Raw genomic sequence first — 16,344 nt, 5'->3', positions numbered from 1 at the left:
GTTAAAATGCTCTCGGGCTACTTTTAGAGAAAAATAATGTCAGAATGAGAGTGATTATAATCCCATTGTACTCAGTTCTGGTCAGACCACATCTGGAGAACTGTGTGGAGATTTGAGAGTCTTCTGATGAGAGATTATAATTGAATTTGTGGAAACTGATGAGATCATGAAAGAAGAGTATAAGAGACAGAGAGAAAAGAAGTCTGAGAACAGAGCCTTAGGGGAACATCCACGATTCAGGGTGGGAGATGGATGATAAAACAGAAAAGGAGATGGAGGAATGGCCATACATATAGAGAAATCAGGAGGGAGCTGTTCTGAGCCAAGGCACCAAACATTTATTAAGCATCTACTATGTGCCAGACACTGGGTTAAGTGATAGAAATACAAAGAAAAGGCAAAGACAATCTCTGCTCTCAAAAAGCTCACAGCCTAATGGGGAAAGAACCAAGTTAAAAGAAAGTTTCTCATAAGATGGTCAGCATTGTTTCAAGCTACAGAAAAGCTAAAAAAAATATTAAAGATTGAGAAAAGAAAATAGGTTTTTGGAAAAGCAATTAATGTTCAAAATAGAATGAGCAGTTCTAGGACATGACTCTCTCATCACTGCAGGTATACAAAGATGATAAATTCAAGTCAACAGATAATATATTAAGTGCCACCTCCATACAAAGTACTACTAGGTTTGAGGCCAGGCAATGTGTATAAGGTATTTATGTTTCAGGTAAGGATTGGGTTAAATTACATCTACAGCTCCTCCAACTTTAAGATTTGGTAACTTTATATTCCTTGTCTCATCTACCCTACCTGAAAACTGCATTTCCAGTTTTCAGGTAAATTGGTACAAAGGCCATATCCAGATAGAATTATGGTGATCCTACTCAATGTCTACTGACAAATGTTCTGTACTAGTCAGAATGCTCTAATAACAAGAGTACCTTGGACAAGGGCAAAAGAAATAAGAAGCTAGTAAGAACATGTATTACATTATAGCTGGAAATCCTCATTTATGCCTTGTATCTTACCATCAGAAAGTACTTGCCCTATCTTTTTGTTCCATTAGGGATTTTCTAGGAACTGAGTTCAAATCCTGCCTCACAAATTTTAGCTGTATAATCCTGTGTAACCCATTTAGCTTCTCTCAGCCTGAGAGTCTTCCTATATAAAACAGAGATAATAATTGCACATACTTCATAGGTCTGTTGTGAGAATCAAATTAAGTAAAATATATAAAATTATTTGCAAACCTTCAAGTGTTTTATAAATATTTTATTGTTGTTGTTATTGACTGGTTAAGCAATCTGATAAGTGTAAAGTACTAATAGTTTCTCTCTGGAAATATTGTATATTTATATTTTTAAGCAAGTGTCCTGGAATAATATGGTAACCATGGTGATGAATTTGGAGTTGACAGACCTTGATTTCAAATCCTGACTAATACTAGCAACTTAATCTCTCTGAATCTTAGCTTTCTCATATGTAAAATGAGAGTAATAATACCTGTATATCCTACCTCACCAAGTTATTTTGAAAGTACTTTGTAAATCATTAAGTACTGAAAAAATGTGATTTTTTTTTTATTTTTGTGAAGATACAGATAGATTTAGAGATATAGAGCCTCAACCCAGAGGAAATATTTCAATGTGGAGAAGGGAATTTTAGAAACTCAGGCAGGCTAAGTAATTGGCAATGAGAGTAGGGATCTTGGAAGAGCTTTTGGCTCCATTTAAACTATATTAGTATTAGTATATATTGGTAGATAGCTACTTCTTTCTCCTAGAGGAAAAGACTAAACTTTGGTTGTAAATAGATCACTACCTGTAGATTGTAAATGAGAAATTTCCTTCCTTCTTTCCTTCCTTTTCTTCTTGCTTGCCTGCTTCCCTGCCCTAGTCTTTCTGCATTTCTTCCTTAGAACATTCATTAAAGCACCTGACAGACAGACTGAGGGCCACCCTTAGTATCAATCATACAGACTTGGATTCATGTCTTGCCTTTACACTTAATAGTTATATGACCATAGGCATGTCATTTAGCCTCTTAGTACCCCAGGAAACTATAGGACTCACTCTCTCTCTCTCTCTCTCTCTCTCTCTCTCTCTCTCTAGTGGAAGGAGTTTCTATGCTAGGAAGCTCTTCACAATAATGAAATCACAGGTCTAAATAAATAACAAATGAGCCTTCCATATGTAAGATTTTATGCAAGGATCTAGGGCTGTTATGAGGAATTCTTTACTATTGTTTGTTGTGACTCTGGAGTTATCATCCACTCTCTACTCTTCCTTATATCTTAGAGGCAATTAGTTGTCTAGTCTTACACATGCACCCTCCATAACCTCTCTCTCCTCTATTCTTTTCTTATAACCACTATTCTATGTAGATGCTCCCCAGTTCAAGCCCTCATGATCTCTTGACAATTACTGTGATAGCTTCCCAGGTCACTTCCTTGATTCAAATCTCTTTCCTCTCCCATCCATTCTTCACTAGGTTCCAAAATGATTTTCCTAAAGTTCAGGTTACCCTCCTTAAAAAGCTTCAGTGGCTCTCCATTTCCTCTAGGATCAAATAAACAAATACCCAAGCAAATGCATTTAATGGAAGGAAATCATAAGAACAAAAGTTATATAACATTCATGGGGGACCATTCTCCCACACCTATAATCCATGCATCTTTGCAAAGAATTGGCACACACTTAGAGTGCCCTAAAAAGAGGCATGCACATGGGAAACATATATGACCCAGGCAACTCACATCTCACGGACTGCAGGGCCCCTATGTCTTTCCCTTCTTATGGTAGCCTTAAAGTACCTTGCCTGGAGAGATGGAGTATTCTGCTGGTAATATCACTCACTTGGCTCCCTTGGCCTGTTTCTCTATGTAGCTCAACCCCTGAAGACTAAAACTAACTCACACAAAGTTTGTGATTTTGACTCACAAAATTACTGGGTCTTCTGTTTTTTGCTTCCTATGGAGTTTCATACTGGGTAGAGACTACTGCAAGGTTCTTTTCCAAAGTAGTGAAGAAAACTTCCTCTAAATAATTTCCAACCCACCTTTACAGGCATATTGTCTATTACTTCTTTTCATACATTCTATGGTCCTGCCTAACTGGTTTATTATCCTTCACATATACCAGTCCATCCTTCATTGCTTGTGCCTTTGCAGTGCTGTGTCCCATACTTGGAATTGCACTGCTGCCTTCCGTTCACCTCTTATTATCCTTAACTTCCTTCAAAGTTTAGTTCAAGTGTTGTATACTAAATGAGGCTTTTCCTGATTTCTGACAGTGTTACTGCCTCCTCCCCAAATTACCTTGTATACATGTACACGTTGTTTCTCCTGGTAGAATGCAAGCTCTTTGAGGGTTACAACTATTTTATTTTGGTTTTGTATTCCTCATATCCAGCATAATGCCTAACACATAGTAGGCCCTTAGTAATGCTTACTGATTGATTGCAAAGAGATTTTGTTACTTTTCATAAAAAAGGAATCAGGAAGATGCTGTTTTTCTAGAAGTATTTGAGTCCTTGAGCATAGTAATTCCAAAAGAGGGAAGAAATGGCAGATATTACCAGCTCACTAGGGGAGATAGACTATTTCCCCAGAGAAGGTAAAGCTATACCTTTTCAAATGGATTAGTAGGAAAAATAAAATGTTTTTCTCTTTCAAGTGCTGGGCACTACTTTGTGTGTCCTTGAGAATCTTGTCAAGGGGGTTGTTATACTTACAACTTGGTCTCCAATGGAGCGAAGCTGATGAGCACATTACCCTGCATGGAGCAACTCATAAAAAAAGAATAGATTTGACTAAAGGCCTAATGTGTTCTTCAACATGGGATTGATTTTTACATCACATTTGTTTTTCCAAAGAATAGGGGTGAAAAAGGAATTCCCTCTCTTCCACCACTGCTAGTCATGTTTTATAGACAATGGGATGTATGGATCAAATACTCCCCTCTCATGAAAAATCATTCTCTTACCTCCCAAGTTAGTACAAGGAGATCCCAGGAATGCATTTAGTCATTTAAAATTAGTCAGTCTAAAGTCTTCAAGACTTTAAGAGCTCTCCCATTTCTACTAAATAAAACCAAAACACCTTAGCTAGGAATCCATGGCCTTGTTAGCCTACCTACTTCCTTATACGTGCTCTACCAATGTTTACAGCCAATCAGACAGTTTACTGTTCTCCAACAAAGTTGGATTCATGCCTCATGCTTTCTTATCCCAGTTTCTTTGTCTTTGGTATCCTTTGCCTTAGAATCATCTACTCTCTTCTAATTTCAAGACATATGGAAATCCTACCAATTCTTCAGAGATAAGCTTCAAGGCTATTTGTTTCATGTAGTTTTCCTTCTTCTCAGAAAGATATGATTTTTCCTTGCTTTTGAGAATTCCCAGGAAAGGAAGTATGGTATAGAGAATAGAAAGTTGGTATCTAATTCATTATTATGCCATTTTATATTTATTTTTAAATAAATATTTATTTCCTCTTCTAGATTTTAAGGTTCAAGCCTTACTCATTTTTATATTCTGGTCTGTGTTACTCATATGTGAACTAGACAGTCAATAAAAGTGTGTTGAATTAAGTTGTATTTTATAAACCTTGAAGAGTTACAGAAATGTGAGTCTTTATTATTGTTACTGTTAGCATTATTATTATTTTTCTTGAACAAGAGCCAGGAATTATAAGTAGTGTTGTTATGGAAGTGCATCTGCAAAAATATGACTGTTTTTGGATAACATTTGGTGCCAGATCTCAAGCTTTAAAACTTCAAGTTCCTCCAAATAGAACTTGAAATCACTGAAGTGGAAAAATGTTCTTTGCTCATTAAAGGAAACTTGTTTGTTTATTTTTGTTATTGATTAAAACTCTAGCCAAATTTCAGGTTCTCTCATTTAGAAAGATAACAGGATTGAAATCATTAATTTCATAAGCAAATCAAGGAGTGAAGCTTCAATAAGCAGGTCCATGTAGCTTGGAGGTCTATTCAAGCAAGAGGAAGAGCAACAGAATGGGATTTTTTAAAAAGGACTTGCCGTCTGTGATACTTTATAAAATCCTTTCTTTTTTTTTTTTTTTCCTGCCCACCTAGTCTTTCTCACAATAGTTCATTTCTACTCTAGACACCCTCGCCTGGCAGCCTTCCTGGAATTTCCCAGGAATGGAATCTTCCACACTAGAAGCTTCTGAGTCACTCTCACTAATTGACATCTCCCTACCTGTGACATCAGAGAAGAGGGAAAACCAATCAGAAACTTGGCAGAGATACCCCACCCCTTCCTGCAATAACCTGCCTCTTCCATATAGTCTCCTGTCTCCAAAGGCCAATTTCAATTGGAACAAATTCTTCTGAGGATGAGGTGCAATTTGATATGGTTTCAGGCAAAACCTCAAAGTGGGCAAAGATTATCTTCTTCCATATTCTTCTTTGGCATCTGTACAAACTTCTACATTGCAAGTGGTTATCAATACTGGCAATTTTTGATAAAAACTGAAGCCTAAAATGAATTTCTTTAAGGAAAAAATACCCATTAAATTTGGGGACAAGAAGTCTCAAACTGGATTAGAAGCCTGAAGTTTGAACTCATTCCCATTTCCTAGGCATGACTTTGCCCTGGTCTTATGTGGAGTCACCTCTAGTCTCAGGAGAAATATTGAAGAGCAATCAAGGGCATTATGAACATTTTCAGAAATGAGTCCTTGACACTTTGCCTGAGGGTTAAAATACCTTCCCCCAATTCTGGGGCTTCAACGCCAAATATATTAACTAAGGTTTTTCAGAGTGGCATCCTCTTCCTGATAGACTATGTTCTCTTTTTTTCCTCCCACTTTTATAAGCTACTGATACTTATGTTTAATACTGTGTTACCTCTAGGGATTGATCTCAATGAATATAATTTAGGGAGGCAGAAAAATTATTTGAGAAGTATATTATCAACATTTTTGAAAAAATTAAATTTAGTTAAAATTAGTTTTGTTCTTGTTCCATCATTTTTCAGTTGTATCCAACTCTTTGTGACCATTTGGGTTTCTTTTTTGACAAAGATACTAAAACAATTTGCTGTTTCCTTCTGTAGCTCAATTTACAGATGAGGAAACTGAGTCAACAGGATAAAGTGACTTGCCCAGGGTCAACCATCTAGTCAGTGTCTGAAGTCAGATTTGAACTAAGGTCTTCCTTACTTTAAAATCTGGCATTCTATCCACTGTGCCACTTAGCTGCCTGACTAGCTAGTCTCCAGTTACAAGGGGGGGATCAGGAAAGGTGAACTATAAAAGATGACTCTTAAATTGTCATGTTGAGTAAGAGATTCATGTGAATCTTTTTTTTTTTTTTTTTTTTTTTTTTTTTTTTTCCTGAGGCTGGGGTTGTGACTTGCCCAGGAAGGGCAAGCTAGGAAGTGTTAAATGTCTGAGGCCAGATTTGAACTTGGGTCCTCCTGAATTCAAGGCTGTCATGTGACTCTTTTTTTTTTTAACCTATTTGAGAGAAATTTATTTATTTATTTGTTTTATAATTATAAATTTTTTTGACAGTATATATGCATGAGTAATTTTTTTAAATAACATTATCCTTTGTAATCATTTTTCCAAATTATCCCCTCCCTCCCTCCCCTGTCATGTGACTCTTAAACTGGTAGAGGTGGAGAAAAAAGAGCAGCCTGAACATGGAAATAATTATCCTGTGATTAAGTACAAAGTAGATGGGATGACATGTATATATAAAACATGGCAGTAAGTGAGTAAATTGGAAGAGTCATGTATAATAAGTTCAGATGCAGATGGTGAATCAATCAAATCACTAACATTTATGTTCCAGGCACTGTCCCAGTCACTAGATGAAACAGTTCTTGACCTTAAGGAGCTTATATTCCACTAGAGGAGACAACTCATGCAGAAAACAGTATACAGAAAATTTAGATAAAACAAATACAACATATTTTTTTTTTGGGGGGGGGAAAGGCATTAGCAGCCTGGAAAGGTAGATAGAAGAGCATATCAGGAAAGGTTCAATGTTTAGCAGAAATTTTGAAAGAAAGGATTTTAGGGGCTGAGAAGAGATGAGAATATGTGCCATGTAAGGACGATGGCCACATCTCCCTTGTGTAGGATTGTAGAAGATATAAAGAAAGAAGAGAAAAGGGTCTAAGTCAGATCAAAGGCAACAGGGATGGAAAATGGAATACCATCCATGAGTCAGCTTCGCTAAATCATAAACTATGGGAAGAGAAGTCATATATGAAAAAGTTGGAGAAATAGGTTGGGAACCAGACTGCAAAAGATATGGAAATTAAACTGAGGAATTTATGTTAACCAAAGAAGTATGAGGGAGAAGAGAAAGACTTTACATATCATCAGAAAGATAAGAGGAAGCCACTAAAAGTTTCTGAGTAAGACCAGACCTGTGCTTTAGAAATTTCAGTTTAGCAGTGTTGTGGAAGATGGATTGGCAAAGAGAGAGATTGGAGGTATGGAGGACAATTCTGATAATGCAAGAGCCTAGGTGGGAAGTGATATGGGAGAGCTCAGGTGGTAACTGTGAGAGAAGAGAAGGGAACAGTTGTAAAAAATGCTGTGGAGACAGAATTGACAGAATTTAGCAGCTCATTGGATATAAGGGTGAGGGAGAAGAGTTGAGAATGATTGAAATTTTAGGCCTACATATGGCAGCTAGGTGGCACAGTGAATATAGAGGGCCAAGCTTGGAGTTAGAAAGATTCATCTTCCCAAGTCCAAATCTGGCTTCAAACACTTACTAGTTGGGTGATTCTGGGGCAAGGAATCTGTTTGCCTCAGTTTCCTCATCTGTCAAATGAGCAAGAGAATTCCAGTGTCTCTGCCAAGAAAACTCCAAAAGGAGTTATAGAGAGTTGGACATTACTGAAAATAACTGAATAACAACAACATAAGACTGGAAGGATGACAGTGTCTTGGACAGAAAGAAGGAAAGGGGAGGAGAGATAACAAGTATTAATATAATGCCTACTATGTGCCAGACATTGTGTTATGGGCTTTAAAATATTATTTTGATTCATACAATAATCTTGCAAGATGGATGCTGATATTATCCCCATTTTATAGGTGAGGAAAATGAAGCAGAGGATCATAGAACTAGTAAGAAAATTGAGGTTGGATGTGAACTCCAGAAACCTCCTGATGCTAGGCTTAGAACTCTATCTACTATACTACCTAGCCGTCCAAAGAGAAAGGAGGAGAAAGGTAGCTTTTATATTTTGGTGGCAATGGGGTGGTAGGGGGAGATAATAAAATTCTGTATTAGACATTTTAAGGTTTAAATTACTGCAAGCCATCCCAGTAAGTTATAAAAATTAAAGATGAAAGCGGACTACATATTTTGAAGTCATCTTTCCTCTTTTAAATTTTTTACAGTAATTCTGTATACAGTTTGTCCATATTTCCTTGATTTAGTCCCTTTATATTCTTCACAATCATCAGATTTTGAGCTCCTTGAGAACAAATATTATCTTTTATCTTTACTTGTATCCTTAGCACTTAGCTGAGGCTTCTTGGCACATAGTAGGCTTTTTTTTTTTTGGCAAGGTAATTGGGGTTAAATGACTTGCCCAGGATCACACATCTAGTAAGTGGTAAGTATTTGAGGCCAAATTTGAACTCAAGAACTCTTGACTCCAGGGCCAGTGCTCTATCCACTGCACAATCTAGCTGCTCCTATAGTAGGTATTTAATAAACATTTATTGACTAACTAATTGACATCAGTATGTGAGATGAGATGGCTTAAAGGCATGGTAAATGATGAGACCACTAAGAGAAGATATAGAGAAAAAAAGGGTCTAAGTCAGATCACAGGGATGCACTTGTACAGAGGGGAAAGATCATGGATGATGGTCCTACAAAGGAGACTCAGACTGCAGGATCAGACAGAGAGAACGTCCTCAGGAGGAGATTGTTTGGGAGGGGACAATGGTCCATAGAATCAAAACCTGTTAGGAGGATAAGGAGGATAAGGACCTAGAAAAGGCCAATGGATTTAGCTATTAAGAGATAACTGGGAACTTTGGAGAGAAAAGATTTGTTTAATTGGCGGAATTCAAAGCTAAATTGGAAGCACTGAGAAGTGAATAAATGGAAGGTGAAAAAGAGGAAACATTAAACACAGTTTTTTCTAAGGGGGAGAAATAGGGTAATATCTTCAAAGGATTGTTGGGTCAAATGATGGATTGTTTTTTAAGAATTAGGAAGTTCTAGTTATGTTTGTAGATAGTAGGGGAGGAGTTAATGAATAACAAGATATTGAAGATTACAAAATGAGAGGGGAATGATTGATGGTACATGTTTCCAGACACAATGAATCACAAATGAATGGTGATGTAACCTTTAGAGTGAACTGTGATTGAAGGGACTGATTTCTGATTTGTTATATTATATAGATAAAATAAGGCATGTGGTACCAATGGCATTGGGTGGTGAAGATTTATAGGGGAGCAAAGGTGACAAGGTGAATGACTACGTGGAGCTGGAAGACTCTAGCTAGCTGCGTTCTTTCAGCTTTGGCCTGTGGATATTAAAGATCCATCCATCTTGCTTTTCTTACATACATTCCTAACACCCATGAGACCAAATAAAGAGAAATGGCAAATTTGAACTAATCTGTGGCAGAAAGTTCCAGAGATTGTCTAGTTCTCAAGGCAAGTTCATCCCACCCTCTAAAAGCAGTTAAAGCTTTCCTAGAAGGTGAGGTGAGTAGCTGAGCAATCTCTCTCTTTCCTCTGCACTGAGGGACTGATGGATTTCTGAGAAACCACTTATTACCTAGTTTCTATTCTCTGCATGGAATTTATGAGAGAACTGAGTGTGGGAGAAATCAGGCTTCCCACCTGAGGAGTTAGGATAAGGTGAAGTAGCTTGCTTGGGCCACAGGTGTTGAATATAAATGCTTTATTTCTTGAATATCACCATGCTTGCTATTTTTATGTAAATTGTTCTTGTTCTTTATATTAATATAAATTCTAAGCAATTTCTGAACTTAGCTAGATGTTCAGAAATCTTTTAGAAGGAAGTAAGGAATCTTGAGAGATTTGAACATAATAAAGCAATAAGAATATCTGAAATTTGGGAATAACAAGGCAAACAAGTTTTCCTTTTAAGAACATCATACCACCCCCACTACACATCCAGTTCAAATGCATTGGAATGTACTTACCTTTAGGTAGAAGGAAGAAAATGGGACATGGTGTAGCCCATGAGAAGTTTGGGTCTAGCCTTGAATTGACCTATATCATCTGAGAAGTCTGACATGAAAATTAGGATTATTTTCTGCAACCTCTTTCAATTTCCTTGACTCCTACTTCATTTCTGAGCCCAGCTTTGATTTCCATCTAACTCACTACCTTGAGGTTATTGTCAGTGCCAGTCTCACCCCCTCATTTTTAGCCAACTAAGCCCCTATGTGACTCACTCTCTGTGTGAAGCTGCAAATGTCTGCCTCATTTTCATTCCGAAGCTACACATTGCTATGGAGCAGCTGGGCATAGTGAGGCTATTGCCCTTGCTCCAGAGGCCTGTTAAATCAAGAACAAAGCCAATTAGCATGGGAGCCATGCCAACTCGGCCTCATCCCAGGTGGAGAGATTAATTTCCATGCTGGTAACAACTCATCTCTGGCAATGATTTTGCCCCTCCAAAAGGGGAATTTCCAGGAAAGGCACATGTCTCCTTTCAGTGACTGCAAAAGTCAATTAATGTGCAGCGGAGGCTGATAGGAGAGTGAGGATGGAGGATGAGAACAGAGAAGGAAAATAAGACAAGAAGGGCTCAGACATTGAAGTCAGGAGGGCTTAATCAGAAGGAATGTCCCCAAGAGATTACTGATGTTGGCAGGGGTCCTGGTAAAGATCATGGGGTTTAATCAATAACATCAAAGAACAAAATTCAACTCATGATGTGATTAGTGGGAAGAGCATTGGACTAGATGCCATTAACTCACTGTGCAACTTAAGGAAGATCACTTCATTGCCTCTTAATTTCAATAAAGTGAGAGGGTTTGACTAAATGAAATATAAGGCCTTTTCTAACTCAAGATTCTATCATTCAATGATCATGGGTATCCTTAGAATGGGCTGAACTGTTGACTCATGTTCTTTTTGAAGGGAGAAGCAAAAGTATCCTGTGACATCTATCTCTAGTTTCTAGAACCAAAGTTATTCCCTTTAGGAAATTCTGGTTGGCCAAAGAAAATTATTTTTGGAATTCTGACACACTGGTAATGAGTCGTAAATGGCTCAACAAAACAGTGCTGATATTAAAATGGATTCTTTCAATGACATTTCCAGAAAATCTCCAGTATGATCACTGGATATAAACTCTAGATAATTCTAGAGTGGTACAGTGGAGAGTCAGGACCAGAGGCAGGAAGACTCATCTTCCTCAGTTCAAATCTAGACTCAGATACTTAGTACCTGTGGGATCCTGGGCAAGTCGCTTAACGCTTTTTGCCTCAGTTTCCTCATCTATAACATGAGCTGGAGAAGAAAAGGACAAATCCAATATCTTTGCCAAGGAAACACCAATTGAGGTCACATAGAATTGGATATGAATGAAATGACTGAACAATATAATTCAGGAAATAGCTTTCATTCAATAATTAGTGGAAGAAAAGAAACCTAAGTACCATTGGGCACCTGTGCCAAATAAGGAGCCCCTGCTTTGAAAATGAAGTATTATCATTAGTTCTTATATAAATCTATTAACTACTCTATTTTATAGTCACATAATAATCTTAACTATCCTTTATGCAATTGTCATCACAAATCCCCACCATGAGGTAATTAGAAGTTTTTTCATATAGAAAAAAAAAAGAGTATTAAAATGTGAGCATTGGGCTGGGGGGGAAGGGTAATGGTATTTTAGTATTTGTATTCTAAACACCTGGCACAATGTATGACACATAGTAAACATTGAATAAATGCTAGTCAGTTGCTTGAAACTGATCTTCCCCTCCCTCCATTTAAAGTACATGGATTATTAGTGATGGGGATTAGAAGAATATTCTAATGTACTAAAGGCAACCCATGTCATAGAAGGGTTTCATATAAAAAACTGAATTTTGGAATTCTTGCTTTTTTTTTGCCCACAATAATGATTGATCTTTGAATAAACATGATACTCTGCTTCTTCAACTGTCTCAACCATTAAATCTAATCGACCATGCAGAAATCCTTTTATTTTTATAGAAATACACATTTTTTTGGCAATCATAGATTCTTGTATGGAAAGCAAGCATTCATTGCCCCAGTGGGGAACAGTGGTTTGTCCAGAGTCACACAGGTTGACCCAGTTTTAAATGCAAGTCCTCTAAATCCAAAACCAGTGTTCGTTTCAAGACATATTGCTTTCTGTAGATTAGCAACAATAAATAGTTAATTTAGTACTGACTGGGTATAGAAGTGGCTTTATTTCTTCATTGCCACATAGTTTAAATAACTTTTTTCACAAGTCAGGCCTTGTTTTCAACAAGAAGGGAACAATTTAACACTGTAGCCATGTATTTATATACATATTAGTCCTTAAGTCAACACAGTCTATTATAGTCCAATAAGGAAGATATTATCTTTAGAATTCAATAAGTAACAAAAAATAGTAATAATCTGCATTTGTATCCTGCTTTGGTTGGAAATTGTTTTTGTTTTAGTTGTTTTCAGTCATATCTGACTTTTGTGACCCCATTTGGTGTTTTCTTGGCAAAGATACTGGAGGGGTTTGCCATTTCCTTTTCTATCTCATTTTACAGATGAGGAAACTGAGGCAAATAGGGAAGTGATTTGCCCAGGGCCACATAGCTAGCACTGGAGGTCTGATTTGGGTTCAGGTCTTCCTGAATCCAGGCCCAGCAAACTATCCATGCTAGCTAGATGCATTTTACAAATACTATTTCATTTTTAACTCACAACAATCTGAGGAGGTAAGTACTCTCCTGCCTCTAGATCTAGAACCTTATCCACTAAACCACCTAACTTCATTATAAAATCAGGGGTAGATGAGGTGAGAGGAACCATTTAATACAATGTCTTCATTTTTATAGAGAAGGAAATTGATTTGGCAAGAGGGAAGGTGAAAAGTAGTTTGTCTAAAATCACAGAGTTATGAAAAAATTGTCAGATATTTGTTATTTAGAGTACAAAATAAAATTTCTTGGGAAAAAAATATGGATTCATGAATTCCTTGTCTTCTTTCCCACCTTTTTGGGGACAGAAGTCTGCAATCTGAAATCTATTATTCTTAATTATTCTTGTCCCCTATTGTCATAAATACTTGATACCTATCATATAGTTAAACATCTGGACTTTTAGATCTATTCCAAATATTCTTGAACACTACATTATGAAGTTTTCTTATCATTAAATCGGTTCTTTACAATTAGAATGTGATGGAAAGTCACTGGATTAGCTCTGCTAGGCAATGTTGAGTAAATAGACCTCATTTCCTCCTCATTATCTTCATTACCATTATAACCATCATCACCACTACCACCACTATCATTATCAACAGCAGAGGCAGCAAGTGGCACAGTGTTGCAACTGGAGTCAGGAAGACAGGAGTTTGAATCTAGTCACAGAACAACTGTGTGACCCTGGGCAATTCGCTCAATTTCTGTGTATCTCAGTTTTCTCATCTGTAAAATAAGGATAATAGCATCTATCTCCCAGAGTTGTGAGAATATAATATTTGTAAGACTGATATAAGTAGAACCAGGAGAACATGGTACACAGTAATAACAATATTGTCTGATGAACAATTGTAGATGACTTAGGTATTTTCAGAAATACAATAATCCAAGATAATTTCAAAGTACTCAAGATGAAAAATGCTACTTGCCTCCAGAGAAAGAAATGAAAGCATCTAAATACAGACAGAAGTGTATACTTTCCTTCCTTCCCTTCCTTCCTTCTTTCCTTCCTTCCTTCCTTCCTTCCTTCCTTCCTTCCTTCCTTCCTTCCTTCCTTCCTTCCTTCCTTCCTTCCTTCCTTCCTTCCTTCCTTCCTTCCTTCCTTCCTTCCTTCCTTCCTTCCTTCCTTCCTTCCTTCCTTCCTTCCTTCCTTCCTTCCTTCCTTCCTCTCTCCCACAAAATGTCTAAAATAGAAATATGTTTTACATATTAGCACATGTATTACCTATATTAGATTGCTTACCCTCTTTGAGAGGAGGGAAGAACAGAATTTGGAACTCCAAACTTTGAAAAAATGAATTTTAAAAATTGTTTTTACATGTGATTGGGGAAAAGCAAGCTTTAAATATTGTATAAATTCTAATTACAATATATATTATTTTATGGTTGACAAACTCTTTCCTTAAAACTTTGAGGTTGGTAGGATACAGCTAAATTGCCAGAAAATGGTCTAAGACCCAGGTTTCCTTCTTCCAGTCTAAGCAACTAAGCCTTGCTCTTTTATCAGGGATCTTTAGGCTGGAAGTGAAGTCATTCTTTCAAAAATGAAGTAATTTGAAGGCCATTGAGGGACCTCATTATGTTTGGGTAACATTAAGGCAAAACCAAAATCTTACTTTGTTGGGTACTAAGCCATAATTCTAGAAGGAATACTCTTATTTACTTTAAACTTTGAAAGAAATAATCCTTTAGGAGCCTCTTGGGTAATATTTGAGCCTCCTGCTAGCCCTTTAGCTAGAATACTTGAACAAAGCTTCGTGTGAGGGCTATAGAAACATTTTGGCAACAACTGGCTAAATTTCTACTAAACACTAGATATGAATTGATCTCTGTCTCTAAATCACCAACAGCCCTATCAGGTCTTCTAATACTTCAAAACCATCGACGCAGAATGATATAATAGAAATCATGATGGTTTGTAAGCTGGAAGATCTGAGTTCAAAATCCATCTCTGCTGTTTGGTATAAGTACAACAAAAGGCAAGTGGGTTTTCAGATTTTTCAATGGTAAACCAACAGAGCTGGCTCTATAAATATCTCTTAAAGATCTAAATCTATGACTCATGAATCTTTCCTATAGGATTGTTTTTTTTTTTTTAATTGAAAACAAAGTCACTTTATTATAAATTTTTTTTGACAATATATATGGATGAGTAATTTTTTAAATAACATTATCCCTTGTAATCATTTTTCCAAATTATCCCCTCCCTCCCTCTACTCCCTCCCCTAGATGACAGGCAATTCCATACATTTTACAGGCATTACAGTATAACCTAGATACAATATATGTATGTAAATCCAATTTTCTTGTTGCCCGTTAAGTATTAGATTCCAAAGATATAAGTAACCTGGGTAGATAGACAGTAGTGCTAACAATTTACATTCACTTCCCAGTGTTCCTTCTCTGGGTGTAGTTATTTCTGTCCATCATTGATCAACTGGAAGTGAGTTGGATCTTCTTTATGTTGAAGATCTCCACTTCCATCAGAATACATCTTCATATAACATTGAAGCATACAGCGATCTTCTGGTTCTATTCATTTCACTCAGCATCAGTTGATGTAAGTCTTTCCAAACCTCTCTGTATTCGTCCTGCTGGTCATTTCTTATAGAGCAGTAATATTCCATAACTTTCATATACCATAATTTACCCAACCATTCTCCAATTGATGGACATCCATTCATCTTCCAGTTTCTAGCTACAACAAAAAGAGCTGCCACAAACATTTTGGCACATACAGGTCCCTTTCCCCTCCTCCGTATTTCTTTGGGATATAAGCCCAAAAGGGCATGCACAGTTTGATAACTTTTTGGGCATAATTCCAGATTGCTCTCCAGAATGGCTGAATTCTTTCACAACTCCACCAACAATGCATTAATGTCCCAGTTTTCCCACATCCCCTCCAACATTCATCAGTATTTGTTCCTGTCATCTTAGCCAATCTGACAGGTGTGTAGTGGTATCTCAGAGTTGTCTTAATTTGCATTTCTCTGATCAGTAGTGATTTGGAACACTCTTTCATATGAGTGGATATAATTTTAATTTCATCATCTGAGAATTGTCTGTTCACATCCTTTGACCATTTATCAATTGGAGAATTGTTTGATTTCTTATAAATTAGGGTCAGTTCTCTATATATTTTGGAAATGAGACCTTTATCAGAACCTTTGACTGTAAAATTATTTCCCCAATTTGTTACTTCCCTTCTAATCTTGTTTGCATTAGTATTGTTTGTACAGAAACTTTTTAGTTTGATGTAATCAAAATCTTCTATTTTGTGATCAACAATGATCTCTAGTTCTCCTCTGGTCATAAATTCCTTAGGATTGGTTTTTATTTCCTCATTTTTCTTCCTTTTTGGGGGGGCTGGTGAGGCAATTAGGGTTAAGTGACTTGCCCAGGTCCACACGACTAGTA

At 36.9% G+C, this 16,344-nt stretch overlaps 1 protein-coding gene across 2 annotated transcripts in view; it reads right to left on the bottom strand.

Annotated features, from left to right (window-relative positions):
• ADRA1B (adrenoceptor alpha 1B) overlaps window positions 1-16,344 on the bottom strand; it is a 105,280-nt gene that overhangs the window by 69,877 nt on the left and 19,059 nt on the right. Inside the window, exon 1 of one of the 2 annotated variants that reach the window (XM_074291956.1) lies at window positions 10,186-10,458. The exons of the other annotated variant lie outside the window; for it this stretch is intronic. The gene's annotated coding sequence lies outside the window, so the exon portion shown is untranslated. Of the gene's footprint in view, window positions 1-10,185; window positions 10,459-16,344 lie in introns of those variants that run through there. 2 annotated transcript variants of the gene reach the window in all.

The sequence above is a fragment of the Sminthopsis crassicaudata genome, chromosome 2 (genome assembly GCF_048593235.1).
Source record: "Sminthopsis crassicaudata isolate SCR6 chromosome 2, ASM4859323v1, whole genome shotgun sequence".
In the NCBI taxonomy this organism is placed as follows: Eukaryota; Metazoa; Chordata; class Mammalia; order Dasyuromorphia; family Dasyuridae; genus Sminthopsis; species Sminthopsis crassicaudata.
The sequence above is the reverse complement of the archived record's forward strand: the minus strand, read 5'-3'. Positions and strand labels throughout refer to the sequence as shown.